The 27,631-nt window shown below is 39.5% G+C and overlaps 1 long non-coding RNA gene across 1 annotated transcript in view; it reads left to right on the top strand.

Moving 5' to 3' along the window:
• Positions 1-23,057, top strand: part of LOC131481281 (uncharacterized) — a 32,183-nt gene extending 9,126 nt beyond the window's left edge. Inside the window, exons 2-3 of the long non-coding RNA XR_009246210.1 lie at positions 3,715-3,783; positions 23,035-23,057. This is a non-coding gene — a long non-coding RNA (uncharacterized LOC131481281). The remainder of the gene's footprint in view (positions 1-3,714; positions 3,784-23,034) is intronic.
• The last annotated feature ends 4,574 nt before the right edge of the window (positions 23,058-27,631 follow it).

The following is a 27,631-nucleotide window of genomic DNA, read 5'->3' as shown; positions in this document are numbered from 1 at the left end:
AAGCAGTTGAGTATGGCCCAAAGCCGTGTGGGAGACCTGAAAAAAGCTCCTGGCCCCTGATTGGTGCGGCTCTAGCAGTTGTGACCACTTGGGGAGTGAGTCAGCAGATGTCCCTCCTCTCTGTATATCTGGCTTTCCAATGAAAATAAATAAATAAAACATTTTCAGGGTACAAATTCAAAAGAATGAAATCACTGAATAGGAGGATGCATGGTTCCTGATAATGCTACAGAGGTGGGTAGGCAGGAGCCTGCTCTTCTGAAGATGCTAAAAATTTGGGATGTTACATTGAGAACACCTGGAACCAAAGAAGGATTTTATCTTAAGAGTGTGTTATAAAAGTTACACAATTTAAATTTTCTTTCTCTTGAGGGGAAAGGAGAAAGTGAACAAAACAGTAAGCATTGGAGTTAAGCTTTTTTTTTTCTGGAATGATCAAGAAAGAATCATTCAATAAGGGAAAACAAAGGAAATACGAGACTAACTCAATGAAGCTCTTGTAGAGAATAACATTTCCTGGGACCAGCATCATGACATAGCGAGTAAAGCCAGTGCCTACACTGCCAATATCCCACATGGGTGCCGGATCATATCCCAGCTGTTCCACTTCCCATCCAGATTCCTCTTTGGGATGGTCCAAGCATTTGGGTTCCTTCCACCCACTTTGGAGACCTGGATTAAGCTCCTGGCTTTTGCCTGCTATCCCGGCCATTTGGAAGGTAAACTAGCAGATGGAAGATCTCATTGTCTCTCTGTAATCTGCCTTTCACATAAAGTAACATTTTAAAAAATGATTAACATTCTCAAATTTTATTTAAAAAGTAGTAGCATAGTTCTGTTAAAAATTAAGCAATACAATGGTAGGTGTTTGGGCTACTGGTTAGGGCACCTGTGAGGGTGCCTATGTCTTACATTGGAGTGCATCTTGATTCCAGCTGCCTGGAAATTCAGGCTCTGAGAAGTAGCAGTGATGAGTCAAGCAACTTAGTGTCTGCCTCTCTGGTAGGAGACCAGGACTGGCTCCTGGTTTCAGGCCAGCCCACTCTTGGGGCATTCAGAGAGTGGAGAAGTGGACAAAAAGCTGTCTTTCTGTAAACCAAATACATTCTATAGCTTAAATCCTAAAAATAAATTTAAAAAGTAACTGCCAAGCCAGGGAGCAGGTAGTTATCCTGGATTGCAATCTAAAGTTCCTGGATTTAGTTACTGGATCTGGCCCCTGACTCCAATTTTATACCAATGCAAGCACTAAACTAGGATGCAGTGGATATGGCTCAAGCGCTATGTCCTTCCAGCCATTTGTGATACCTGGATTGTGTGCCTTGCTTTGGCACCAGCCCAGCCCAGGCTGTTGTAGGCATTTCTGGAGCAAGCGCATAAATATAAGATGTAATTAATATTTTCCGTATTTACAACATTAATGCAATTGTTCCAAGTCACATGTTTTTGTTGTCTTTCCAGCTCTTAATGCTGCCCTATTATGTACCAGACCATGAAAATTGTATGGTTCAAGAATGCATATAAACAAGGAGTCCTCAGTGCATCCCTTAATACTCTTTCACTATTGTATTTTTTATTGTACAACATCACACACAATAACTCACATCCTTTCCATTCAGCTTCTTGTTTCCCTACACATTTCCAAGCAGCTTAGTTTTCTTTACCTGCATTTCAGATAGTCTCAACACTTGTCCAGCTTTATCAGAATTCCTAGGAATTTGACAACCAGCCCTAACTACCTAGTAATTCCATCACATACTTCAGAGCCCTTTTACACACCACCACTGAAGCATTTATCACTTTCAATATATATTGTTTTTATATCTGCATCTCCCCACCCCGGCCTGAGATTGTACTGTTTGCATGTTTGGTAGAGAAGGTGATTGCCTATCTATTGGGAAGCATATGTAGTCATTATGCAAAATAGGCAAAGTTCCTGCCATTGGTGAATAATCCCTGCAGGGAGGCTTTGCAAAGAGCTAGTGGAAGAGTATGGGAAGTGTTGTACATGGTAGTCAGCCTGTGGTCAATGATACGTGAAAGGTAAATACAGCAAAAGAATATCCTGAATCAAAAGAGTTGAGTCCAGTGTTAAAGGTTCACTAAATTTTTTACACATGCATTTCTTTTTCAAGGCTATAAAGATAAAAGATTAATTCGCATCCCCTGGAAATGTTATTTCAGGAATATGTGAAATGATTCTAAGGAAAGGGTAAAAACAAAGTGGTAATATTAATATTTTTGTTTGTTTAGCCTGAGTCAGAATATTATATTGTATGAAAATACTACCGACTCCCATTAGTTGTATTGCTTGAGTAACTGCTTCCATAATAAGTATATTTCTTACCATGGGATAAATAACAGTATTTCAAGTGCAATTAGAGGGCATGTGGAACTTTTTATTTCTACACAGAATCTTTATTAAATTGCAAATTAAAGATTATGAAAGAATGGGGTTGGCACCATGGTGTAGTAGGCCAGGCTTCTGCCTGCAGCACCAGCATCCCATATTGTCACTGGTTTGAGTCTTGACTGTTCCACTTCCAATCTAGCTGCCTGCTTATGGCTTGAAAAAGCACTGGAGGGTGGCTGAAGCTTTTGGGCTCCTGCACCTACATGGTGACCCAGAAGAAGTTCCTGGCTTTTGGATCCTGGCTTCAGGGCTCAACTCTTGCTGTTGTGGCCATTAGGGGACTGAACCAGTGTATGAAAGATCTCTCTGGGTATCTTTCTCTTTATAACTCTGATTTTCAAATAAAAAGTAAATCTTTCTTTAAAAAAGGTGTAGAGAGAAAGGTACCCTCCTTCATCGCTGGTGGGAGTGTAGGCTAATACAACCACTATGGAACTCAGTATGGAGAGTACTTGGATAATTGTAAATAAACCTGCCATATGACCCAACAATCCCATTTCTAGGAATATACCCAAAGGAAATAGGTTTCATTGCAATTGGAACTGTGAGACTGGCAGCAATCCAGAACTGATGAACTATCAAAACTGAGCAGGACCCTTGGAGCACACCTCCCGTTGGGGATCTAGGGTGGGTGGGAGGTTGGGTGGGCCTTTTCCCTTTGTTTCTCCCCTGACCCCAAATACAGGGAAAAATGATAATATCAGTGTGGAAACAATGGTGTTACCCACTTACACCCTGTAGCCCTTGACCCTTTGTGCCCTAATAAACCAAGTAAGATTATTAAAAAATAATTTAAAAAAAGAAACTCTATAAGCCTAAGTACTGAAAAAAAAGGAAATAAAAACTGCATATGGGAAAAGGGTATGTAGTTGTGTTACTTTAGAAAAGGATTGCTCCAGTGTGTGATGTCATCAGATGTGACTGACAGTTTGTCTCAGCACTATCACAAATTTCTCAAAACCTATTTACAGTGACTGGGGACACACAAATTCCTCAGTGTTTTACAAACTGTAAGTATACAGGAAAACATTTACATGGTTAATTGTGAACACACAACTGTGAGAACCCCTCTGCAGGATTAAATCAGGGATTGTTCTTACTGTGGAAGGAGAGACCTGGTCAAACTGTTTGATGTTCAAGTCACCCCAATACAATTAGACAAATGCTTGCTTGTGATTTTTTGCAAAGTCTGGCTCTGGTTTATGATGGATTTTGTCACTGAAATTATCTGCCTAGACTTTGGCCAGCATATTCTATTATCTGTCAGATGCAATTTAGTTTAATCACATTTTTCTTTCTAGGTTACTTCGTAAGGTGTTGCTACAGATCACAAAGCATGCCGACAAGAAGCCAAATCCTTTTATCCCTAGGTTGGTATTGGTTTGTATTGTTGTTGTATAGGTTTAGGTGATGTATTTTACCATCGGTTACCATCAGCAACCATTATAGCTAAAATTGTTACTAGCTAAAATCATGTGTAAAGCACACCTATTTGGAATCAACAATTCTGTTTGCTAACAATTTATATTGTTTTAACATTGTTAATATGGAATCTTGCTGTTGATGTATATTGAATTAACTAGTATTGTTAAGTCCAAATTCTTCTTCTATAGTTGCTCAATTTATTTCCTCAATCTACTCATTTGATTTTATGTTTTTGATCAGTAAGATCACCAATACATGTCTATATTACTTTAAGATAATGCCATCAACATGTGAAAAGTTTTCTGGCTGATAATTTCATTAGCTAACTAAATGGTAACATTTTTACTAAATGTAGGAAAAGAACTATAAAGCATCAATTGTTTACCATAAACTTTACAAAGAGAAGTCATTAATAGATAAAAATGCTCAGCTTCTATCTGCCAAAACAAAACAATCTGAAACACTGTATCCAAAAATAGTTTGCTGAGCTTACCAAATAATAATTATTATAATTTATTCCTGTTTTATTTTAGTTCTTGTGCCTGTGTGGACATGAAGAAAATGTAAAGCTTAGATTCTGTTATATATTTTTCCCCTCATTTATAGTTGATTTAGATTTTGATCTTTCTTAAAAACGTGCTCCTGACTTCGGTTATGTCACAGGCGTGAATCAAACCACCATAATCCACATTTGAAGACTGCTGTTGATTGCAAAGCAAACCTTTGTTTCTCTGAAATGACATATCAATGTTGTTTTCATTCCAGTGCCAGTCAGGACAGAACTGACCCAAAGCCAGTCAACCAGACAAAAACGTTTGATGCAGAGAATTTGACAACCCGCTAGCTAGAAAACTATTCCTCCAATCGTTCAAAATCAATTGAAGCCTATCTCCTATCTATCAAATTGTTCTTTGGTTCCATTCATTTTTGCATCATTCCTTTCCACAGCCTTGAAAAACGTAGATGAGTGGTGTAGCAACAAAAGACATCATGATGCCAAATGAGAAGCAGGGACTTTGAAGATGCTTTGGACCTGTTAATTTCCAGGCCACTTGATAGCAGATACAGTTCATTACACAAGAAAATTGCTTGATCTTGGGAGAAAAGGGTGCTGGAGGTGAGGGAAAATGAGTTAGTCACCAACAGTTCACCTTGCAATCCAGCCATTTAGATCTAACTAGAGAGAGATTGCTGCCATGTGCCCAATGAAGATTGAGAGTTGCCTCTCGCTCCGTGAGATGGTGACTCATGCATCTCCTGTAGATTCTATGGGGAAAAGGAAGTGAAAACAAAGGAATCTCCCCACCCAACTACTCATCCATCTCCATCTGTCCTTTCTTCCTAACAACAAATCCTGTGTTGTACTTCATCAGTATAAAATTATAACCAGGGCTCTGCCAGAAGATTCTAAACCATAAAGGACATAGAAATGCCAAGAAAAATTCTAAACACTTTACCAATATTTTGCTATATATGCCATATTCTTATTGATCTCAGAACACACAAAATCTTGAATGATTTTTGTTTCTTTGTATCTCCCCCTTCCGTAGGTGGGCAGTTCCATAAACACTTAAACATTCCCCCTACTTGCATGCTTCATTTGCCAGGAAAGTCTATTTCTTCACCGTTCTCCCTTCACTATCAGCCCTTTGTTCATTACTGTTTTTGTTATCATTGATCACTAACTAACTTTTGTCATATTTATTCATAAATGGCTGTTCCGTACCTTATCATGAATCTTAGAAATGGTGACTAAATTCCTGTGACGTTGATGCACCTACCTGTTTAAATAACCCTATTTCTAGAAGGGTTGCACAGCAGATACTCCAGCAGAGGGGAGTTTCTGGAAATGTTTGGGGGCCAATGGAGATGGAAATCGTAACCTGAACTTGAACCTATGGGAAGTACAAAGGCTAACAAAGGCTATAGCCTTTTCTAAATGAGGAGCTTTCAGGGATTAATCATTGTACTTCAGCCCCATTGCATGTAGGGTCAAAGAAGAAGAGGCAAGAGTCTTGAACATGACTAGGCAAAACCCAAAGAGAATGTAGCAGTTAGAAGTTGAAAGGTAACTGCTATCTGAAACAGCCCAAGTTCTTTATTAGAATCCGATAGTTCTGTAACAGAAAAGGATCTAGACTGAACATGAATATGGAGACATGATTTTAGAGAAATGAAAAGTCAAGAATACATCTTTTGGAGTATGTGTCTTTAATGTGGAAAGGAGAAGGGATACTGCTGCATTCTTGGTAGCTTAACATACAAACAAAAAGACTTTTGAAACAAAATAATGTACAATATGGAACCAAGAAGTAATTACTATACCATTTCCTTTTTGTCCAGAATATGTTGCCAACCTCATACATAATTAATTTGTAAAATTCTCAAGATATTATACCTTAAATATGCACATTTTACATTAGTTAATGGAAGAAATAAGAAATATTAGAATCGGGTTGGGGGAAGAAGTTCTTATCCCACAAGATGCTATGTTTGTCACTTAAGAAATCTAAACAGCAGGGAAATCTCAGAAAAATGGATCACAGGACTATCTATAGTTTAAAAATGATGACTGCAGAATGGAGCAGATGTTTGACTCAGAAGTTAAGACACTGCTTAGGGCACCCTCATTCCATATCCAGGGTCTGGGTTTTTGGGCTCAGGATCTTGGATCCCTGCCACTCATTTGGGAAACTCAAATGGAATTCTGGACTCATGGTTTCATCCTGTCCTGGACCCACCTGTTGCAGATATTTTGGGAGTGAACCAGCCGATTAATCTCTCTGAGTGTCTCTGTCTTTCCAAGAAAAAGAAATGAAGTGAATAAATAAAAAAGATGTAATGGCTGAATGGTAGGAAGAAATCTGAGAAGCCTTCCAAAAGGATAATTTAGCCTTAAAATAGAAGAAAAAATATTTTAAAACACAGCTTCAAAAGCAAAGTTTTGGGAGACACCTCAGAAGAAAGGTTTATTTCTACAAGAATAGAGGTGGTTTTGCACAGATGCATACACATATACACACAATGTTGTAATGGGAAATTGTAAAGAATAAAATAAAATGTGAATTAACATCTGAGAAAAATGACTGATTTTTAAAATGGAGGAAGGACTGGAAAAATTTAACTATAGATCCAGGTAATAACATTTTTTTTCCAGAGAAGAAATATGCCAAGATAATACTTTTTAAGAAAACCTGAATATTCACATAAATAAAGAATCTAGACTATCTTATACTACATGTAAAAATCAACTCAAGGACCTGGCGCAGTGGCCTAGCTGCTAAAAGTTCTCGCATTGAATGCGCCAGGATCCCATACAGGCGCTGGTTCTAATCCCAGCAGCCCCAGTTCCCATCAAGTTCCCTGCCTGTGGCCTGGGAAAGCAGTCGAGGATGGCCCAAAGCCTTGGGACCCTGCACCCCCTATGGGAGACCTGGATGAAGTTCCTGGCTCCTGGCTTCAGATTGGTGCAGCACCAGCCGTTGCGCTCACATGGGGAGTGAATCATCAGACGGAAGATTTTCCTCTCTGTCTCTCTTCCCCTCTGTATATCTGACTTTGCAATAAAAATAAAATAAATCTTTAGAAAATTAACTCAAAATGGATTAAAAGCTTAAATATGAGATCTGAAAAGAAAACAGGGAGACAAGCCCCATGTCATTGGACAATGGTGTTTTTGGATATGACTTCAAAAGCATAGGCAAGTGCTGGAAGAATAGATGTTATTACATCAAGCTAAGAAAGCTTTGCACACAAAATGAAGCAATCAACATGAATCAGTGGAGTAAAGAAGCAAGTTCTGGAATGAGAGGAAATATTTGCAAACTATAATAATATATATTACATACATATTATATATTATATAACTATATAATACAGTAAATTATTAGCACTGGAAATCTGTAAATAACGTGACCCTACAGTAAGAAAACAATTCCATTAAAAATTGGATGGAAGACCCAAGTAGATATTTTTCAAGAAATCACGTGCAAATGGCTGAAAGATATTTGGAAACATGCTGAACATCACCAATCATCAGGAAATGCATGATTATAAGATATAATAATGAGCTATCACCTCATATCCTGTTAAAACAATTATTATCAAAAGGCAAAAGATAAAAGCATTGATAGTGATATAGAGAAGAAGGTTAGAGTGTAAGGTAGTATAGATAATATGGAAAACAATATGGAAGTTCATCAAAAAATTAAAAATAGAATGACCTTATGATCCAGCTTTCCCTCAACTGTATATATAGCCAAAGGAAAGAGATCAGAATATTGAAAAGCCATCTGCACGTCCATGTTCATTATAGCACTATTCACAATAGCCAATTTAAGGGAAAAAACCAAACTGTTCGTCAACAAATAATGGACAACGAAACTGATACCTATTCACAATGAAACGATATTCAACTCCAGAAAAAGGAAATCTGCCACAACATGGATGAACCTGGAGCACATTTTGTTAAGTGAAATAGGGTAGCCTTGGAAATACACTTATCACATAACCTTATCTTTCATAGAATCTTAAAGTCAAACTCATAAAAGCAGAGAGTAGAACTGGCCTTATCAAACTAGAGGCTGGGAGAGGGGGTTTGGGAGAGGTTGATCAAGTTAAAAAAATTCAAGTATAAGTTTGAGAGATCCATTGAGCACTGTGGTGACCATAGTTAATACAACATATTGTATATTTGCAAATTGCTAAATGAATGTATTTTATGTATCTTGATCACAGAGTTTCTAAGGTAATATATATGCTAATGACCATTATTTAAGTCACAATGTCTGCATATTCCAATATATCACATTATACTCCATACACAGACACAATGTGAGTTATGATTTGTTGATATAGGAAGTCATGTAAGACATTAACAAAGGCCTTAGAATGAGAGAAATTAAAAGAAGCAGAGGCCTATTGCAGGGATTCTGGGTGGAACTGACTGCTTGTTTGGGGCACAGAGAATATTGTTGATTTCTTTGAGCATGGGATAGATCATTACAGAGAATGTTGCTGGATCGTTTTCAGGAAATTGTGCAGAGCTATGAACCTAATTCAAATAAAACTGAGACCAAAAAGTATGCCAAAGGATCAAAACATGCATTCAGTCTTTACAAGGCTACTTTGGATCCGCGGGAAAGTGCCTAATTTTATTAAAGAGGAATACTGAAGAGGAAGAATTCATTTGTTCATTCATCTGACAGATACTTATCGATCTGCTTCTGCTTGCCCAAGCACTGGTCTAAGTTCTTGGGACAGTTTCAAGAAACCAAGTAGACAAAAAATCCTTCCCTAGCACAACTCACATCCTATTGGACTGAGACAAATAATAAACAACAAATACAATAAGCAGGAAAATTATACGACACTATACAGGAGAACCAAGTGCTATAGAAAAAGCAGAACAGGTCCAAAAATATTGTGGATACAGAGAGGTTGTGATTGCATCTTGTAAATTACAGAACATGAGAACTTACAGTGCTTAGAAATCTGTTCTCAGAAAGATTTATATGAATATATGAAGGAGTGTTTCAGAGCCAGGATGCAGGGAGGTCTGGTTGTTGTTGGGTTTTGAACTATTCAGTCATTTTTGTACACTCAAGGCAGGTGTCATTGCAGAAAGTAAATCATAGAATTCTCATAAATACATAGTTCTTTATGAAGGCTTTTATAAATAAAATCTGTGATGTCTCCCATTAGTTGAGTCCCCAACACCTGTTCTTTTTTGTTTACCTTCCTTTTGTTTTTTGTTTTGTTCAATAGTATTTCACTACTGTTTTAAAAACAAAAGCAGTTGAACATATGGGCAGTGTTTAGTCATAAGCATTTATATATTTTCCGTCAATGCTAATTGTGATAGAATTGTCTGTGTGCTTAAGGAGATAAGCTTGACTGCCACAGATGACTGTTTAGCTCAAGGGTTGGAGCAAAGGCTACAGAGTGTAAAGGAATTTACTTCCCATGCCTGAGGCTAGGTTTGAGACCCCTGGGTTTATGTATCTTTTCTGGGTTCTTTTGTCAAACTACACTACTCAGCAGTCATCCCACTAGAAGTCATTGTTAAAGACCCAAGTTCAGAGCAAGATAGATAATAGGAACTTAGGCCTTCTCTTCTCAACTCTTGAAGGAGCACTAGAATTAGTAGATCTAATCTCTTATTACTAAAAGCTGTAGTTGAATTTTACTAGCTAAAATATCACGTGATCCGCAGGATCACATTTTGGTGTCAGAAAGATGCCAGGAATCTGAGATGGCTTCCTTAATGAAGGTCACTAACCAGGTAGGGTTAGAGGTGGAGGGCATGGTGGGACGGGCCAAGTGGAATATACACGGCTTTTATCAAGCAGACAAAGCAAGACAAGCAGGGCAAGATGCTTAGTAAGGAATGATGAGCACTGGCTCACGCAGTGTTATCTAGGTTTGGTCAGTCCTATTTAGTGCTTTTCCAGTTTCCCCTGCAAAACCATAAAAATGTTAACAGAAACAACTGCTTGTTCATTTTTTTTTTTTGCAGTAAAATTCATATGCTCTACTCTCAGTGTACACCAAGAGTTTAACTACTGTTCATCAGTACCCCACTCCCCTGCCCCAACCTGCGTCCAAGCCACCCTTATCACTCATTGATAGAAAAAGGAAGTTTAGAGTTAGAATTGATGAAACATTTTAAAAGGATTAATGGACTGGAAAAGAGAATTCCAAAACTACTTCACATGCATTTATGGATGCTGTTCATGACAGGTTGGCACTTTTTAAATAAATGAGGAATTTGCCCATTCAAGTGTTTTAAAAAATAGAACTCAGAACTTCATATAATACAAAAATCCATTACAAGCAAGTTGTAATCATTTAATTATAACTAATAATAAAAATAGAAAATAAATCAAAGCTTTTCTTTAGGGTCTTACGATAGACCAGAATTTCTTTTTAAAAAATAATAATAAAAAAAGAATTGCTTAAGAAGAAAGAAAAATTGATGACTTAGACTACATTAAAATGATGAACTCCCACCACTTAAAAACATCAAGAGAACAAAATCAAAAACCACAGAGTGAAAGGCAAGTTCTGCAACCCATGCATGCACAGATAATTAACAAAGAACCAACATGTACAATAAGGGAAAACACCCATGAATCTCTAAAAAGCAAAGCAGGCAGGAGACTTGAACAGAGCCTCCACAGAGCAGAAATCAAACCACACAGAGGTACCACTTCAGACCCACCAGCAAGGACAAAGGAAGAGAACCTGACAGTGGTCTGCAGAGATTGTAGAGAAATCAATGGGTGCTCTTATGTTCTGGGAAGACGTGTCAACTGATATTATTGATATAAACAACAACAAAACAAAACAACAAAACTACTTTTGGGGCTGATACTGTGATGCACTAAGTTAAGCCATCATCTGCGATGTCAGCATCCCATAAGGGTGCTGGTTGAAGTCCTTTTTGCTTCCCTTTTGATTCAACTCCCTGGTAATGTGCTTGTTTGGAAATAGCAGAAGATGGTCCCACTCCAGTCATTGTGGCCATTTCGAGAGTGAACCAGTGGGTGGAAGATTTCTCTATCTCTGTCTCTCTCTTCTTCTCTCTCCATAAATCTGCCTTTCATATAAAAATAAATCATTAAAAATTTCAAAAAGTGCTTTTTATTACTGCCCTAAAGCCAAACAAACATCTTATACTTACTCAGTAGTTCCATTCCTGGAGAGAAAATGCATACATTTGTTCACATGAACCAAAATGCATAAACACGAATGCTTACAGTAGTGTATATGTATATGGAAGTGTGCAATGAACTGTGTGTTGCAGTTTCACTTATGTGAAACTCAAGGATAGATGAACAGAATATCAGTTAACTTTCAGGAGGAGGGTCAGAGAGTGCTGGTGACACTGTATTTCTTGACCTGGGTGGTGATTATAAAGGGGTTCATTTTGTGCTAATTCATTGAATTATACACTTATAATTTACACTTCAGTGCTCATAATTTTGTAAAAAAGGATTTAAGTGATAGCAATGTGGTTAATTTTTGATGCTATTTTGGCCTATCTTATAGGTTTATTATAACACTATGCAAATTCTTAAATAGAGTAGAGCCTCAACAAATCATACTCTTGTCCTTAAAAATCACTGGGTATCGACTTAACAAATTTAGGAGCAAATAATGTTTAAGGATTAAACTTTGTCAACTAAATGCTTTAAAAATAATGTTTTAATTCAAGTGAATACCTTTTTCTATAGTGTAGACATTAGTTTAAGCCTACATTTTCACTGCAAGTAAAATATGCATTTTTTCAATGCAATTGAATCTGCAGCCCATCATTGTGATGCAATGCTTAAAATGTTCATTGTGTGGAAAGGAATACAACAGGATGTAATTTACCTCTGCTTCATGCCCATAAGCATTTTTGCTCTAGCAATTATTTTACAGCTCATGTTAAATATTCACATTATATGTTGAATGGATAAACACACAAAGCTACAGTCAGTAGAAATTACACAACATAATTGGATCATCAATTTATAATACTAAAAGTCAATAAAATATTTCACTTGGATTCCTTCATATTAGAAAATCTCATCTCAGTGTTAGACCACACTTACCCTGATAAGCCATCACCCTTGAGTCATGCTGTTCCAAGAATTGAGTTTTCTACTAATGGATAATTGTCGATCGTTTAAGTCTGTACCTACCGCTGATAGTGGTTTTCACAAAAGCATCAGAGGTCCTTTTTGAAATGGAGTAAATGAGTATTATATGTACCAATGTGGTCTAAGGGTGGTTGGCTCTAACCAGAAGAAAATTTCTTCTTTACAGCCAGCATATGAGTACTCTGACTCCTTGTTATGTATCTACTCCCTGGACCAAAGTAAAATAACATCACTCGTGATTGTTAACAGCAAGAGAACAGAAAACATAATGAGAATCCAGATAGCAGAACGATTTTTAGCCTTGGTAATAATAGCTAACATTTTGATACTTGTTGTGAGCCAGTGCCACTTAATACATTCCTGACTTGTATTATTCCATTTACTCATTGTGACAAGCCTATGAGGTGGATGGAGTTAGAATAGAAAGGGTAGGATGGCTCAGCCATGCCAACAACTGGTAATCTGGCCCTGCCCTTAACCATTTCACTTGGAAATTCCTGCAGTTGTAAATGAGTGAAACTTCAGGGTTTGCCTCTTTTCCACCTTACCCCCACTTGAGGGCACACAAAATCTCAGCTGCTCAAGAGATTTCTTCCCTGTTTGGGGGCAAGAGCAGACATTTCATGTATGAATCATTTGTATCCTGGGTCTCTTATCCTTGTGTTGCCTTTGAGCGTGCTCTGTGATTTTTGGCTGAGAGTCAGATGTGATGTGGTCATGGGAACTCAGACCATGAGGCTTTTACTGTGAGGTATTAGGTTAATCTGGTTAAGGACTGGGCTCCACTGCCATGTTTGCTGTGGCCGTGCCAGGGCTCAAAGAGGTTTCCTCTAGATTTTGTTTTAGGCACTTTCCCCTCTACTCTGTCATGTTAAGTTCAGCCAAGAATTCCTTCTTATATAGAATTGTCTGATGGCCTGCTCTGTTGCAATCCACTAGAGACTGAAACCCTGTCAACATGGTGGTAGAGTATTGGAGAGAAGTCTTCTGTAATTTTATAATTAGGCCTCTATTTTCTGTGTTGATCCTGAGTTAAGAACATTCAGAAGTATTCCGTCTGTCTTCCCGCCCACCTTCCATGAGAAAGCTCGAGAAGGTTCATTCAGACCTGGCTCTCATCAGCCAGTTTCCCCTGAGAGCAGGCCTCTGTTGAGGAGAACACTCTGGATGCATTTTAAAATGGATCCTTATCTCCTTGGTGTATTTCCAAATGCTGACTGTGTTCATCTCCTAGCAAGTTATCAACCACTGCTTAGGTATTCCTACTGCAGGTGCTCAACTGGCTGTGGGCTTGTAAATTCATAATTTGAAAATTCATAAATCAAGAAAAATATGCTTAATAGATCTAACCTGCCAGATATAGTTCAGCCTAGCCTACTTCAAAACTGGACACTAGACATGTTCACTAACATGCTCCCTAAAAACCAAACAGATGTGCCCAGCATTCCATTTCTTTGTGAATGGTTCTAAGGTATTGATCCTGTTTCTTAAGCTAGAAACCCAACTGCCAATCTCCATTTCTCTTCCTCACCCCTCGGTCCAGTAAACCCCTAGGGCCTACGAGTACAATCTTCCATGAACATCTCAAATCTATTTAATTCCATTTATGCCATACCACTAAGAAGACTGGATTTTGTAAAATCTGTAGCTGCAACTGTATCATTGGTGGGAAGGAACATTAGTTAGGTACTGATCGCTCTCATACAACCCTTGCACCAGTACCTTCCAGGGAGGGATCCCAGGCTAACGTGAGCCCTTGGATCCTAACTGGAGACCTAAGTCTTCTGGTCAAAGAGTGGGACTGGCCCCTACAGACATCTCTTGGTGTGAATAATTAAACAAGCTCCCTGGACCGACTTTGTGTAAAGAGAATCAGAAAGGAAGAGCGAGGTGGGTGGGGCAGTTGCCTCAGTAACCAGAGTTCACCTCTTGAGATTTGTGACGCACAGGTGGCAACAGCAGGTAAACAAGGCTTGGTGCACCATGTGCCAGAGAGTGCTTTCAGGGCCCTCCCTTCAGGGCTGGGCTTCTGTGTTTTCAGCCGGCTCCCCTTTTGATTCCACTTTGGGGAGCTGCTACCTCAAGCCTGAGTCGGATGCGAGGCTGTGAACAAAAAACGCCGCAGACCAGCGTGGCTTATAAACAGCAGACTTGTTTTTTTCTTTTTCACAGCTCTGGAAACTGGGACTAAATGCATAGTCCAGGTGGCTGCAGATTCGAAGTCCGGTAAGTGGCCACTTGCTGGTTCCTTCTCTTGGTGTCCTTAGATGGTAGAGGGGAAGCACAGCTGTCACGGACCTCTCTTCTAAGAGCTGGAAGTCCATTGGTGAGAGCTCCACCTTCACAACTCATCACCACCTGCAGCTATCACCTGAGTGATTAGGTTTAAGCGAATCATTGTGGGTAGAAGCATACATGCCACAGCGGCTAATCCTCTGTGAAAAATTGCTGTCTATTTAAGCTACTGGAGGAATCTGTGTCACCTAACTGGAACCCAAGTGACACAAACCATCACCCTGAAATTCTTACAAAATATTGGGATGTGGATTTTCTTTATGATACTGTAGCACATATAGTATGAGAAGAGAGGCACTCTGTATCTCTTTTCATGGAAAATGATACATCCATCTGCTGTAGACAAGTTCATACCTAAAGGAGGTCTAGTTATGCGTGTGCAAAAAAAGATTCATAAGGTTCTGGGGAAAAACTTTAGACCAGGATGAACCTAGTACCAGATATGGCAACACTCATTGGATGTGTAGAGAACTTGCAAGAGCAGACAACAGAGCACAAAGGGATTAAGACCACACATGATGATAAGGATTCATTTCGCTCTGACCTCTGTGAAAACTGATCAGATTTGTGAGTGAGGTTATATGAGTCAGCTTTAGGACCACTCTCTCCCTCACCCCAACACGCTCAGGAGAGAACTAGGACATTATATTAGCAAGTGACAGAAAACATCACCAGAATCAGATTACCCAAGGCAGCTATAGATAGGTTTGCAATTTTTAGCGTTAAACCATGGCTTTTAAAATAGGAGCTATTTAATATCATCTGTTATTTTTGTCTTGGTGTTTTGCCATCTGAATATCCTTATTTGCCACTAATCCAGTTCTTTGGTTTAATCATAGATCAACAGAGTGGTTTAATTATCTTGGTTCCCAGCCCTGATGTGCAGAAGAGACAGACTGGAAAAGAATCAAGGCAAGGTTAACTGGCTTGTTCTCCAATCCCTTTCCATGGACTCCATTCTTCCTTAGTGGCCTTTGATCTCGTTTGAGCTAATGGATGTTCACGACATTGAAAACCATGTCCACAGGGTCTGGCACAATGGCTCAGTTGGCTAACCCACTGCCTCACAAATGCTGGCACCCTGTATGAGTGCTGGTTTATATCCTGGATGCTCAACTTCTCATTCAGTTCCCTGCTTGTAGCATGGAAAAGTAGAGGAGGGCAGCCCAAAGCCTTGGGACCCTGCACCTGTGTGAGAGACCTGGAAGACGTTTCATGCTCCTGACTTCGGATGGGCTCAGCTCCAACTGTGGCTACTTGGACAGTGAACCAGTGGATGGACGATCTCTGGCTCTCCTTCTTTCTGTAAATCTGCTTTTCTAATAAAAATACATTTTTTAACAAAGAAAATGATGTTCACAGACATGCTTCCAACATTTCTGATTGTGTGTGTTGTTCTTAAATAATTGCCTTGGTTTGTTGTGCATGATTGTTGATCTAAGAAGGCAGAGAACATGTGTGGCCTCCAGTTCAGCCAGTGCTACACAGCTCCCAAACTAAGCACCAAGATATCTCAGGGCACCACTGAGAACCCACAGAGCACTCTGGCATACTTCACATTTTCACAAGAAACACTGGCATTTATTGGATACTGCAAGAATTGCTATTATCAAGTTGCTTGGACATGAATACTTATAAAAAGAATGAAAAGGAAATAGTCGATGTTTCTGTTGGCCCTGGAGCATCAGGGAAAAATTGCTGAAACACTGGGGACACTAGACAAAGGGCTTGCTTCCTGACAACTGTTAAGTCTCTCTGGAAATCCATGTAGCTGTAGAGCTGTGAATTTACTCCCAGATCGAGGAGATGAAACATACCACCAAGCTAAATTGATCAGTACAGGCTGTGAAAATGAAAGACATGATCCAAATACAAATCAAATTAAGATTTCTTGCTTGGAATTCTTTATATCTCTATCTGTCTCTTTTTCCATGTCTCTATATCTTTATATCTCTGTCTTGGTCTCTATATCATCTCTGTCTATAGCAGCTCTACCCCTTTGCTGTTTGTATTTCTATTTGCATCTCTGACTATCTTTGTCACTGTCTCTTTCTCTGAAGAAGCATTTAGCTAATGAAGCTGTTGACAACCATCTTCTGAACATGTGAGATTCAGGTTTTGGGTAAAGGAAAAACATTGAAGGTAGAGAGACTGAACTGAGCCACTAAATCAAGCCAGGCCTCAAGTCTGATGCTTATTTGCACGTGTATGTTTTTGATCCTAAATTTTAGTTCAACCATATTTTTTGTCTTATTGCACTAACTAGGATCTCTAAAACAGGTCTTTTTAAAAAAGTGATGATTGCTATCTTTCTGACATTTGCCATTTTAAGAAGAGAGCTCTCAACTCACCATTAATTGTGATACTTGCTATAAGTTTGTTTTGTTTTTGTAAATTCTCATTTATCAGATTAATGGAATTTCCCGTTATTCTTTCTTGCTATCTTGAATCTTGTCAGGTAATTTTTTTCTATTGAAATGACTATATTCTTCTTTTACTGTGATGAGGCAAATGACATGAATTTATTTCAGATGAGACACTGTCCTTGTATTCCTGTAATTAACTTTACTTAGTGGTAAAGTATGACCACCTTTCCACGTAACTGGGTTTGACTTGCTGTTATACAGCTGCAGAATTTTTTTTTAATCTTCTTCTAGAGAGATATTCATTTATATTTTTTCTGTAATATTCTTGCCAGATACCAGTGCTAAGATTATTTGGTTTGTTCCTTCATTTTTGGTCCAATAGAAAAACTTATCAGTAATATTTCCTTCCTACTATATTCAGAAAATTTTACTAATAAGGCAGTTTGGACTTGAGATTGTCTTCATGGGAATTTTTTTTTTCAGTAATGGATCTAATTCTCTTATATACTTCGTATCCAAATGGCACATGTCATGGCTTAAGGCTATTCAGATTGATCTCTTAACTTATGTCTGTGGGATCTGTTGTGATGTGCTCTGTTTCATTCTTAGTGTTGTAATTTGTGAATGCTCTCTTTTTCAATGATCAGTCTTGATACAGTATTACCATTTTGCGTAACTGATTTTTACATTTGCCTTTATTATCTCAGCCATTTAGTTCTCTTGGTTATAGTAAGCTATTCTTTTCCCAGCTTCATGAGATTACAACTTAAATATTGCTTTTCTGTATTTTTCTTTCCTCCTAAGATGCATTGAAAAATGTAGCATCCCACTGAGTAAAGCTTTAGCTACACTATTATTTGAGCTCTTGTTTTTGTTGAACTTGTGCCAAGAAGGAGAGGGGGGAGAGAGAGAGAGAGAGATAGAGAGAGAGAGAGAGAGAGGTGAACAGAGAGAGTATCCATCTGCTAATTCACACCCCCATAATGCCTACAACAGCCAGAGCAGGTTTGTGAAAAGCCAGAAGCCAAACCACTGCTGGTCTTTCTGGAGGGTAGTAGGGACCCCATTATATGAGCCATCACCTGCTGCCTTGCAAAGTCTACATCAGAAAGAAGCTGGGAATGGGGACAAAAGATGAAACTCCTTCCAATATTATCACTTATTTTTGTGCTATTAATTTCTGATTTACATATTTTGTATCTCAGTAAAAATGCACACAGATTTTGGATTTTAATATTTCCAAAATCATGATGAAAAGTCTCCTATTTATCTCTACTTATAGTGCTACTTTTTTGTATAACTAAAGCAGATGTTTCCCATATTTTTACTTTTAACATGTATTCTTATCTTCAAATGTATCTCTCTCTTTTAAAAAAATTTATATGTTTTCATTTGAAAGGTAGAGTTAAAAACAGAGAGAGAGATCTTGCATTCCCTGGTTCACACCCCAAATGGCTGAGATGGCCAGAGCTGGGCTGAACCTAAGTCAGGAGCCAGGAACCAGGAGCCAAGAGCTTCTTCCGTGCTTCCTACAAGGGCACATGGAATTTGGCCTTCCTTTGCTGTTTTCCCAGGCCACTAGCAGGGAGCTGGGTTGGAAATGGAGCATCCAGGACATGAACTGTCTCCCATATTGGATGCTGGTGTTACAGGCAGATCATTAGGCTACTACGCCAAGATGTTAATCCTCAAACGTATCTCTTATAAGTGAAATATAGTTGAATGTTTTGTTTGCTCTTTTTTCCTTCAAGATTTTTGCTAACAATATTATTAGTCCATGAAATATTTTAGTCCACTTAGATTTGTTTAAATCTCTGCTCTTCATATTTTTTTTCACTCAATCACCTGTTATTTCACCTTTCTTGCCTATTTTTGTATTCATTAGTTTCTTATTTTGTTTCATATATTAACTTATTATTCATTTTCTGTCCTGTGATAACTACCACAAAGATGATAACTCACAATCTGACTTAGTACATGATAATATAAATTTATCACTTCTAATGATTCTGAGATAATTTTAGGACCTAATAATTTTTTAATTCCACTTATTTGTTCTCGATATTTAAATTATTCTTATATGCATTTTAATTCTTCATACATTTTAAAATCTGTAAGACATATCATTTTGTGTTTTGCACAACAAAATATTCAATTATATACATCCAAAATATTTATTCTTTCCTTTGCTTTTCATGTTGTGTGTGTGTGTGTGTGTGTTTGGTGTTATTTTAAAGATTTATTTGTCAGAGTTGCAGTGAGAGAGTGAGTGAGATTGAAAGAATGAGAGAAAGAGAGATCTTGAATGTGCTGATCCAGTCTCCAGGATGGCTGCAATGGCCACGGCTGGGCCAAGCTGAAATCAGGAGCCTGGAATCTTTCGCATGGGTGGCAGTGGCCCAAACACTTGGGTCAACATTTTCCACTTTTCCCAGGCTGTTAATGGGGAGCTGGGTTGCAAGTGGGGTAGCCAGGACACTAATTGACATTCACATGAGATGCCAGTGTGTGAGGTCACAGTTTAACACATTTTAACCTGCCCGGATATATATTTTATCTGTGACCATTTTCTTTCTCTTGGAGTAAAAGTCTTACATATGCCATTAAAAAACGATTTATTTCTTTTCATTGAAGACAAATTTTTATGAAGAGAAGGAGAAGCAGAAAGATTTTCTATTTGCTGATTCACTCCACAAGTGACTGCAGCAGCTAGAACTGAGCCGATCCAAACTGAGAGGAGCCAGGAGCTTCTTCTGGGTCTCCCACACAGGTGTAGGATCCCAAGGCTTTGGGTCATACACTAGTTTCCCAGGCCACAAGCAGGGAACTGGATGGGAAGTGAAGTTGCCAGGGCACAAACTGGCGCCCCTATAGGATGCCCACACTTGGAAGTGGAGGATTAGTTGGTTGAGCCAACATGCCAGTCCCCAAATCTTACATGATTCTTGAGCTTCTGGTTTACTGGCAGTCAAGTATGTTCAGGTGAGTTTTTGTACTCCTAATGTCTTTATTTCACTTGTGTTTTAGGGACTTTGTGAGGGAGAAGTGCAGTTTTAGAAAGCAGCTACTATATCTCTTTTAGTCATGTCACATCGTTGTTTTTTGGTTTCAGCATTTCTATTGAGAAGTTAACAAATTGTTTATTCTGTGACAGAAAAGTTTACCTCTGGCTGTTTAAGACATTATTTTTATTTTTGTTTTTAAAGAAGTTTTACTCTCATATACCAGAAATATTGATTCTTTATAAGTTTGCTTCTTGAGATTTGTAGAGCTTCGTGTCCTGTGCTTGCATGTCTTTCACCTTTTGGAAGAGTCGTGTTTCATCTCTTAATACTCCTCCAGTTTATTCCCTCCCCTGGCCCTATGTTCTTTGTGAGACTCCGAGCACATGTTCACTGAGATCCATGTATATTTGTCACCCTGTCTCTTTCTTCTCCTCCTCCCCCCCTTCTTCTGATGTTCTTTGGTACTGATGCTTCACAGTTTGTTTTCTTTTGGCTTTTAATCTCTTGTATATTGCCTCCAGGATGAGTTCTTGGTTTAAATTCTCATTTCTCTTTAGTTTTTATAAAATCAGTGTTTTTTTTAAATTAAATTTTGTCTTTTTTCTTCTAGTTCATTAAATGGTCATATTATTTTACGGTCATTAAGTTCTGTTACAAAATCATATAGCGATCCTTTCTTCTCTTGATTTTTACCTATAAGATCCTTTTCTTGGCATGTTCCATGGTTATTTGTACTGAACTTTGGACATTGTACAGTTAAAAAGATCATAGAGATTCTAAATTGTGTGATGTTTCTCCTAATGTTTTGCTTTTTCCTCATAGATAGCATGAGACCTGATGATTAGAATCAGGAACTGAGTTCTGCTTACATTAAGTAGGGGACCACCACCTCTTGGTGTAACTCTCCCAGACTTCCACATGGAGGCCTGGTAAGTTCACCAAAGGCACAACTTCTGGCTAGTCCTAAACTTTATAATTCTCCCACCCCCCCGGCTTGGTAAAAACCAGCTTTTTCTTAGGGAATAGAGAGGTTTCATTCTTAATTTTCCAACTCAAGAAACATCAGTGTTTAGCAGGTATTCAAAGGGGGTTCATTTCATTGTTTTGTTCATCCCTTTTCAATTGAGAACCAGACTTCCACCTCCCTGATTTTTTAGTTCTAACTTTCCCAGGTCATTCAAATACTCTGCCTGGCATAATTCTTTCCCCATAGCACTCTGTCCAGGCATTTCTTAAATTCTATGTCCCTCCCTGACCCTCAACTGGCAAATTCTAGGGCCCTCCCTGACCTCAAATTGGCAAATTTTCCCAGGGCAAAAGCAACTGCATGTTCTAGGCTGTTTCTCTCTGTGACTGCCTTTTCTCCAGCATCTTTGGAAGCCTGACCTCCTTCCTCCCAAACATCTTGAATCACCAGTACACATCAGTAGGCATTAGTGTAGCTCATACACTTTTGTCCAGGTTTGCTCAGTGGGCAAGTACACTGGTATACTCGTAGTGATTCCATCAGAATCTACACTTGATCTTAACCAAAAGGCCAAGAAGCGATTCCCATCAGAATCTAAAATAGAAGTCTCTCTCTTTTTTTAACCTTACACTTTGTTGCCGAACTACGTTTTAAGAGAGCATAGTATTGGACAAGGCATGTCACCAAGTAAGTAACATTAGCAATTAACAGTGAATCCTTAATGTCAGACATATGGAGGGAGTCTAGAAGTAATACAGAAGACATGTAGAAATAATCCCTCCTATGAGGAAAGATTATATTATTTTGTTTTTGATATTTGTAGTTCAAACAAAACCTTTTAAAAATTATTTTGACATTACAAATAATATAATAAAATCTGTTGCTGGGAGGAGGCACTGTGGAATATAGAGGCATAAAGTGGGTGATGTTTTTGCCTCCATGGGACACCTCCTGGGATGAGGGACAAGGAAATACCTGACCAGTTGCAGTAAGTGAGACAGTCTTCTCATGTGTGGGAGGGATGCAGTTCTCATCCATTAGCATGGCAGGAAGAGTGTGAGAGTCTGCCATCCTCAGTAAGGGAAAAACCAAGGAATTGAAAATGCCTCCCAACATAGATGTGGTTGGTAATGGAGACAAGCTCCTGGGATATAGATTTAAGTGTCAGATTTAAGTGCAAGAATAAGTGTTAGGATAAGCATTTCTAGTATGTGTAAATAGCCAGGAACGTAGCTGGGAGATGTTCAATTTGTCATGAAGCATATTCTTCTAAGTATAATGCAGTCAGTCCTGTGTGTCTTCTCATTCCTCTTCATAGTGTTCCCAAATACACATTTAGAGCTAACGTCACAGTAATACAAGGGTCTGGGGCAAGCCTAGGCCTGTTAGCAGAAAAGGAGACATTTGAGGCTGGCAAGTCATCAGTTTACTGGTTAGTCCCTCAACTCATTATTCTGATATCTACAAAAAGTACCTGCCACAGATGTCCTCTGGCTTCTCCTGATCGCTGCTGCCTCTCTCATAGTTAAAAGCCTTTGAAACCTACATTTCTAGCTTTATTCCCTGCCCCTGCCCCTGCTCCCCTCCTGGGACTTGAACCCCAGTCACACTGATCACTACAGTGATCCCCGCTTTCCCCAGAGGCTCTGAATCCCATTGGCTTCAGCCAATAGCATCTCATGCACATTTTTCCTTGTCATTGTTTCCCAAGCAGTAGAGCCTAACAAGTATTTATGTGGACTGCATATGATATCAGGTATCCCCCTTCTCTTTTCTGTTCCCTTACGAAGAAAAATCACCAAAAAATACTTACATGTTTACATGTTTCCTGTGTTCATGTCTACTTTCAATTGCATTCACTTAGTGTACTTGTCCTAGAGGAAAACTAGCACATTTTTTTTCTGCTTGTTTTCAGGTCATTTTAAGGACTTCCACCCTTGTATACCATTAACACTGCCCTCCCCCCCCCACCGCCACCCGCTGAATTGCAACTCTTGCTTGTGAATAATCCACTTGTGACCTCTACAGTTTCTGCAATGATGCTCAAGCTTACAAACTTCCTAACAGATCGGCCCAGCAGAAGTGAGGCTTTCAGTGATTGTTCATCCAGATACTTAGAACACTTGGAAACATCACAGCACCTCTGCTAAAGTAGAGGAGAAGGACAGGAATATTAACTCAAAAGCAAAGCCCATTTCCAATTAGCAACAGAAAGATCCCTGCATTGTGGGGTAGGCTTTGCTTCCCAGTCCTTTATCTGCCACTTTCTGTTTCAAGAAAGAAGGCAGCCCTGCAGTGTGGGACTGTCCTTGGCACACACACATGTGCACGCACACACACACACACACACAGGAGCTTACAGCCTCTTTGGAATTGCTTGTTTACCTTTGAAATATGTTAGTTCTGTTCCGTTTTTTTATACGTGTATTTTCCATAAGTTTTCTCTCTTAGCATTTAGAAGAGAATACTTTTAGTAATTGCTTCCAGTCAATCCTCAGTAATTTTATATAAATCAGTTTTTTAAAGATTTATTTATTCTATTTGAGACAGTCATGGAGATGGGAGAAGAAAAGAGGAGAGGAAGGGGTAGATATCTAGGTCAGGCCAAAGCTTAGGAACCGGAAACACCATCTCTGTGGCAGGGACCCAACCACTGGATCTGTCACCTGCTTCCTCCCAGTGGGCCTGTTAGCAAGAAGTCGCGTCGGAAGCACAGAATAGCATGGACTTGAGCCAGGCACTCTGATGCGGGATGCACACTTGCCAGGCAACAGCTTAATGCGCTGTGCCGCAGTTTGCCTGTCTCCCAGTTGCTGCGTGTGTGTGTGTGTGTGTGTGTGTGTGTGTAGCAGGGCTTCCATGAAATCTTCTTCTTTCCTGGTCCCCACTGGACAGCGCATCCACAATCACTCCATTTTCAAAATACCCACCTCCTATGGGTTAGTTCTGCTTTCTGGCTTCTTTGGTGCTTCTTTCACTGTTCCTTCTCTACTCCACATGGATATTGCTCAGCCTTCATGTGTTTGCTTAGTTTCTGTTCATTTTGGGTTAGAGTTAGCTCCCCTGATTCAGGTTTTTTGTTATGTTTTGTTGTTGTTTTCAAAGAGCAAATTATAGGGGTCTGCATTGTGAGTTAAGCCTCCACCTGTGATGCTACTATCCCACATGGGCCCCAGTTCACATCCTGGTTGCTCCACCTCCCATCCAGCTCTCTGCTAATGTGCCTGGGAAGCATCCGAGGATGGTCCACAATCATTCAGACTCCTGCACCCACATGGGAAGCTGGGGTAGAACTTAAGATTCTTGGCTGCTGCCTGGCCCAGCCCTGGATGTTGCAGCCATTTGGGGAGTGAACTAGTGGATTTAAGATTCTGCCTCTATTCCTCCTCTCATTGTTACTCTGCTTTTAAAATATGTAAGGTAAATAAATTAATTTTAAAAATTCTAATCTTTAACTGTCAATCTGAAGTCACTGAATATGGACCTAAATCAGCTCCTAAACTTAGCAGCTTCTCTGATCCAAGCACCTTCTCAAGATAAACCCTTCCTGAATGTGTGATTGTTACGTTTTAATTGAATAAAACTCTAAATGACCTATGTGGGCACTTCTTAAATGGAAAAGTGGAACTGAAAGATGTCTATTTTGGTGTAAAAAACTGAAATACATACACAGATTTTATAGAGCACATTTCATGAATTTTTTGAAGACCCACTCATATATCAGTACCTTTGATATTAAAAATTTGAAAGTCTTATTGTTGAAAACCTGACTCTCTTCCTTTTCCATCCCCGCTCCCAAATCTGACTACCTAGAAACAGATGAATTCAATTATGTGAGCTCTTTCTCTCTACATTTGGCTGATGCATTTTTTTTAAAGACTTATTTTATTTTTATTACAAAGTCAGATATACTGAGAGGAGGAGAGACAGAGAGGAAATGGAGCCACCGGGATTAGAACCAGCGGCCATATGGGATCAAGGCGAGGACCCCAGCCACTAGGCCACGCTGCCGAGCCTGGCTGATGCATTTTGTTTGTTAAAACTTACTAGAAGGGCAGGTGACAGAGGTTCACCCCCACACCCCACCCACAGTCAGGCTGGGCTAGGCCAAAGCAAGGAGCCAGGAACCCATATCAACCTCCCACACAGGTGACAGGGACCCAGGGAACCATCATCTACCACCTCCCAGATTATCAGCAGGGAACTGGAATTCAAAGTGGAGGAGCTGGTGTGGGGAGCTGGGCTTCCCATGTGGCAGTTTAACGCACTACACCACAGCACTCACCCCCTGTGGTATGAATTTCAGACCATTTCAGCTTGGCATTGCAGCCAGCACAGCTGCCATTGCCCAACTCTCTCCCATCTGCCAAGAGATTCCAGTGTTTGCCTCAGTCAGCAGTCACTGTCAGCCTTATCAGGACTGTAGAAATCTTTGCTATGGCTCATTTAGATGGTGCACTTTGAATGATTCTTTTTTGCACATCTTTTTTATCCTTCTTAGAATTAGCAGTCTCCTCCTTTACATTTTTATTTGCTTCATTTCTTTATATCTATCACTATTTTTTTCAGATGCCATAACATATATGTCAAGCAGCTAAAAAAAAGTTATTTTCCCAAAAGCAAATCACAGGAAATCAATCAGTCCCCCCTTTCCCTTCTTGGGAGACTCCTCCCCCACAGCTTTGAATCCTTCTGCTCACAGCAGATTCAGGGATCCAGGGCTGCTGTGCCGTGGTCACTCTGGAACATTCTTCCAATAACTCCTGGGGATTTCCTCAGTCTCTTCCATCTTCTGTTTCCTGGATGTTAGGTCTTCCTATTTTCTTTGTTTACTTCCTCTTTTGTGTGTGTGTGTGTGTGTGTGTGGTTAGAATATTCTCCAGTCATTTCCTGAGAAACAGCAAGAGGTAGACGATAAAATGTGCGAGCCTTTGCCTGTCCTCATCTCTTGGGTGCACTATTTTAGGCCAGAAATAATTCTGCCTCTGATATTCAAAAATATTTTCTCCTTTGCTTTCTACTGCCCTGTATAGTTATTGGGCAGCTTTAGGCTGTTTGGCAGCACAATGGATGGAAGCAGTTGTTCTGCGCTTGTTTTGTCTTTTGGGGCAAGATTTTAGGCTCTTCTCCTCTTTCTTGTGTTCCTGAGTTTCACTTCATTTGTGGCTTGACATAGAATTTTTCCATGTAGTAGCCCCTTTCCTTTCAATGTGGAAAATCTTAGCCTTCAATCTGGGAAAACTAAAAATTTTTTATTTGAATACTTTGTCCCATCTGTTCTCTCTTTCCCATGGAACTTGCATTTTCTTTTTTTCTAATAAAACTTTTAAAATATGCTTATTTAATTTACTTGAATGTAGAAGAAGTTAGTGGCAAAGAGGGAGAGGGATAAAGAGAGATCTTCCATATACTTTTGTACTCCCCAACTAACTACAATAACCACTGCGCGACCAGCCAAAAGCCAGGAGCCTGAAATTCCATCCTGATCTCCCATGTTGGTTTCAGGGACCCAAACACTTGGGCCACATTCTGCTGCCTTCCCACGCATATTAGCAGTGAGTTGGACTAGAAGAAGAGCTGCTGGGACTCTAATTGGGATTCTGAGATGAGATATAGTTGTCACACATGGTGGCTTAAGCCACTGAGCCACAATGCTAACCCTGAAAAGTTTCAATTTTTAATCTTATCTTTGTAGAGTGCTCCAGGACAAAATGCTCATGTACAGTAGCCAGCTTCCATACCTCCTTACTTCTGTGGGGAAAGAAGCCTGGGGAGAAATCTGTGAATAAGATATGTCACCCCTACTCAGTTTTATGTTACTCAAGTCTTGCTTTCATAGGACTTAGTGAATACAGATACTCTTTTGTTTTATTGCCTTTCATCATGGCCGGTTAACAATTTAAAGTCACAGCAGTGTTCCTGGTGCCATGATTATTAATAGAATCGCCTGCCATGAGCATGCCTCAGTTTCTTGATTATAAAATGCAGTGGCATAGAACCAACCTCCTAGTGTCATTGTAAGCATTTGATGATTACAACAAACACCATAGTGGGGCCCAATACGGCACATGCTGAGAGCTCCAGGAAAGCTCTCTGCGTCATTGTTCATGATGAGGGGACCAAGGCACAAACCACTTGTCCAAGGTGGCACAGCTAGTAAGTGACAGAGCTGGAGCCAACTGTGGCTGTGACATACACATTCCTGTGTTTTGTTTTACATTTAAAAAAAAATTGCGAAGAGAAACAGAGATCCTTCACCCACTGGTGAACTTTCCAAATACCCACAACAACTGGATCTCTGCCAGGCCAAAGTCAGGAACCTGAAACTAACTCTGAGTCTGTCATACGGGTGGACCCAGCTCCTGGAGCTACCGCCACTCCCTCCCCCAGGCATGCATTGGCAGCAGAAAGCTGGAGTCAGGAACAGAGCCAAGTCTTGAACCTCGGCACTCCTCTCTGGGGGGCAGCCATCACAAGCAGAGTGTTAGCCATCAGGCCAAGCTGCTCAGCCC

The sequence above is a fragment of the Ochotona princeps genome, chromosome 10 (assembly GCF_030435755.1).
Source record: "Ochotona princeps isolate mOchPri1 chromosome 10, mOchPri1.hap1, whole genome shotgun sequence".
NCBI lineage: Eukaryota > Metazoa > Chordata > Mammalia > Lagomorpha > Ochotonidae > Ochotona > Ochotona princeps.
Note: the sequence above shows the minus strand (reverse complement) of the source record. Positions and strands in the feature narration are given on the sequence as shown.